Raw genomic sequence first — 4,721 nt, 5'->3', positions numbered from 1 at the left:
TAAACTCGTCAATGAGTTGATAAGTCATTGTTATATCATAAATAGCCTCTGACTAAATTTTATTTTATCTAACTGCATGGGGCATAGTAGTATTCACCTTATATCAGATTTATAAATAAGCACTCATATGAAGTTTCTTTTCCCTATTATACTTTCAACAGATCTCTTTACCATCGCCCTGCCCCTAAAAATTTTCGCATTCACAAAAAAACCACATGTACAAATTTAATTGAATTGATTATAAGGATATGTATAATATACTAAGTACAGCAAGTCTTTTTACAAAATTAATAACCAAATCCACGAAATATAGAAATAGACCTCGACGCTGTAACTTGTTCTAGACCGTCACATATAGCCATCTCATCCAATTCACGTGAGTAATTCATATGACTATGCAAATAGTCTCATTACTTTAAAACATACTTCACATGTATTCAAGTCTGGGTGATATAGAGGTTGATATGATAAATCTGTATGACGGTATCCCAAAATAAATATAAGGGTATTTTCGGCGAATCCACTGTGGTGAAAGCCACAATTGTTCATGACAACAGTGTCCCCGGGACGTAAGCAATATTTTCCAAATCAATTTAATTCATGTAAAGCATCAGAAAAAATTCAACGAGATGAAATCCATTTGAAGGTCCACCTAAAATATTGAAATATTCAATTCCAAATGGTCCATGAAGGAGGTTTTCCGTGTGGGTGGCATTGGAAGCATATTTGTGTACCTCTATAGCCATTTCCCCTACTGTTGAATGTCTGTAAAGTCTATTTATAGATGAAAACTCCATATCGATGAAAAGAATATGTTAGTCCATTATGAACGTCTGTATACTAGTATCTTTATGCCAAGTCATATATAAAATAATATGAAATTAGCATATATAGTTTATAATCTACCCGTACACGTCCGTCATTCGTCATTGTCGTCTTTTTTACATAATGCACTTAATGTTGTATCTTTCATGGATCAGAATAACCTTTGTCCCTTCGATTATGGTATACTTATATATATTTCAATTTGTTGCATTGTTTCTTTGAAAGACATGTATAGAATAAGGAGAAGTGGTATGATTGCCATTGAGAAAACTAAGGGGACAACCAGTTGCTATTTTAAGGGGAAGATGGATTTATTTCTCAGGGAAATTAATTTTCAACTTTGTACGGTTTTGACGTGCAAACATTACTTTTTACTTTTGTACACCTTTATTTACTGCATTGTGTTGGGTAAAATATACATTTTCATTCTGTTTTGGCAAGGTTATTTATTTTTAAGTCCTAACCAGGCCAGACTATTAATTTTCACAATTCTGCACCCCCTCCTCAGTATATCAAGTGATCATCCCCTAACATACAGAGTCAAAATAAAGGTGATTACAGCAATTATATGTAATCATACGGCCTACAACATTATTAGCAAACCCGATACCCTGTAGTCAGTTATAAACGGCCCCGACATGACAAAATGTGAAACAATTCAAACGAAAAAATCAACGCGAAACAAACATGCCTTCAGAGTTACATGTGATCCATTAGCAAAGAAGATTAGACAACAAAGAGTAATCAAGTAATTGATGAGCTTTATACACCAAACAAACTAATATCCCGGTATTCGAAGCGTTACTAAATAGTTTTTTTAAAGAATTCATTGGGATATAAAGGACAATAATAGACAATCAAGTAGTAGAGAAGACAATCGAGCAGACTACAAACAAGGCTAGTAGTGAGATTTGTCAAGGTTATTGTAAATTGGGTGTAAGACAATCCAAGGCTGCTATCCCTATATTTTATTACTTTGTTGGTTTTATGATTAAAACGACGCTTTCTGTTAACTTGATTTGAAGAGAAAAAAACACTTTTTCACCCTATCATGTCCATAAGATATTTTGTTAGAAAATGACACCTGCTGAATCTAAGAATATTGCAAACTTCATTTCCACATCTGTACCTGGTGCTCAAATGTATAGCATTCTAAATGAAAAATGGAATCTACCTAGTTCTTTTCCTTTTAATAAGCGAGAAATGTACGGGTTAAAAAGATTCTTCAAATATGCGTGGCTGCACTATTTCCCATGAATTGTCTATTCAACTTCACAGGACGGAATTTAATGCAAATTTTGCGTTTTGTTCCGTACTGACGACAACCCCGGACAGTTTGTTAAAATAACCGTTCACAATAGGGGTAAAGCAACTGGTGAATGTTAATCTAAAAAACAACCCAAAAACACCAGCCTTATTAAGTTCACAAGACTTCACCAACACACATGATAAGACGGCTAGATGATTAGATGCAAGGGCTGATACAACATTTGCAAAACGGGTGTAATTAAATAATTCAACTAATCTAAAAAGTTTATTTTGAGTAACCATATGCCGAACAAAAAGTGTGCCAATTATTGAAAAAAACATATGGTTTGGTTTAATAAGAATACTTCTCTAATGTTTAAAAACATTTCTCACAACCCCCCCGCTTTAAGCTCTGGATCCGCGCCTGTAAAACTACAGGCGGGATAAAAAGAACAGGCATATGGACATGTGATGTTGATATAATAGTTTATTTTAGTACTAAATCTTCCCAATTCATGATCGATCGATCAGAGGAATAACGGCAGTGGGAACCTGGAGACAAAATATTACCTCCCCTGTAAACACAGAAATCTTGATCTGTTCAATGTTTGTCTCGTTTTAGCAAGAACGCTAATACTTGTAAATAGTTACAATACAATTATATTGAAATAAAAATATTATTTTCATATAATGTTATCATTTCACTCCTGAAATAGCAAATGACAGGTACAGCAGGCTATATGAGCTTTGTGTTAAAATGGTTCAAAATGGTGCTATGCGAATAAACTCCTGGAGTACCAACTTTTATTTATTTTATACGGCCTGTATCCCTCTCGGGAACACGCCACTTATCCGTACATGAATGCAGCTAAATCAGAGAAAAAAATCCAATGGAACCAATCGATATGCAGCAAAGATTAACACTTTTAAATAAAAAGTTACTAAGTAAATTCAAATAGAACTTATCCCTTTTTAAACATTGAATGTGAATAGATCGAGAAGACCACAAATACATGTACAGAAGTCGAGACGACCTTTTCTTAAAATTGCAATGAAAAATAGTAAAACTCTTTTAACGGATATCCTACTGTACAAAATATTTACCTTTATTTTTTCTTCCTGAACAGATGTGACTTTTAAATTATTATCTTCACGAATAGACAGTATTTCTATATTGAGAGTTCACGTTACAAGAGCAGACCGGTGTACTCGAAAACGTAAGATGTGAAAAATAGGTATATTTAGGGAAATTGTTACATGCCAATGACTATGTGGAACATTCCAAAAATGTTGACCCGAAATATCTTTAGATTTTTTATGTACATGATTTTTTTCCTATTTTTTTTTTTATCAATATGCAGTAAAGATTAACATTTTTTAGATTTCAGTTTTACAAGCTTTTTAATGCAAGTATCTCTGTATTAAATGATATTATATTTGCGAGTATATTTTTAATAATATAGTTTAACAAATAATTTATTTAAAATGTACCATTGTTGTTTAGTAATAACTTTTAATCGGTATCGTCACCGGCATTGTTTTACTATTGAATGAATTATCTATAGGCTAGGATGAAAAATTTTGTCCTTCATTTTTTTTAGTTGTAATCTCTGTCCTGCTTTCTTTATTTTTCACTCTATTCGGTCCTGCCTTTTCTTTATTAGTTTATCCTAACTTTACATAAATTGTCATCCTGTTTTTTTTTTTGTTGCAAAGTTGCTCATCCTGCCTTTTTTTTACTCAAAACTCTTGTCCTTCCTTTTTTCAAATTTCATCCTAGCCCCCCCCCCCCACCCCCCCCCCCCCCCCCCCCCCCCATAAAAATCAAATGGTAGCTCCCTAAAGCTCGAGGCCAAAATATTTGAAAACTTTAAACTTTGATAGTCGATGATGCACTTTGGATTATATTTAACACAGCAACTTCATTTACAATAAAGGAATGCATGATAGTGTACTGTACATGTACGCACGAATGTCATAAGCAAATGTTTGTATAACATCCTAATGAAGAACGTATAGGCAAATTCATATAAGTATATAAAACATAACACTTTATAAATAAATATACATGCATATCTATGCTAAATAATTGGCTAGTTTCATTGAAAAATACCCTGCCATACACAGCACAACTACATTATTAGAGCCATTGCATGGTCAACACCAACTATAAGATATTTCAAGCATTAAGTCTTATCGGGTCCGGAAAATTGTGGAAAGGAACAGATACTTTCAAATACCGGACAAAAATGTAAAAAGGCAAACAAAGCGAGCAAACTAGTCCAGTCCATTCACAACGACCATAACTGCCACTGTCACATCAGGGAACTTCTTTCCTTTTCGGTCGATTGAGTATAAGTTTCAATTCCCGTCGTCTGGTCTACTATATTGTTGAAATTCCTTTTCCGACTTGTGTTTTACTTTTTTGCCGTTTCGTATCATCTTACTTTTTATCATTAGCTAAATATGAAAGCAAAATACTTGTCAAAGATGCATTTCAATTCCCGTCGTTTGGTCTACTATAATTTTGAAATTCCTATTCCGACTTGTGTTTTACTCTTCCTGTCGCTTCGTATCATCTTACTTTTTATCATTAGCTAAATATGCGAGAAAAATACTTGTCAAAGATGCAGATTTTAACTAAGAAA

The sequence above is a fragment of the Mytilus californianus genome, unplaced genomic scaffold (assembly GCF_021869535.1).
Source record: "Mytilus californianus isolate M0D057914Y unplaced genomic scaffold, xbMytCali1.0.p SCAF_22, whole genome shotgun sequence".
NCBI classification, from domain to species: Eukaryota; Metazoa; Mollusca; class Bivalvia; order Mytilida; family Mytilidae; genus Mytilus; species Mytilus californianus.
Note: the sequence above shows the minus strand (reverse complement) of the source record.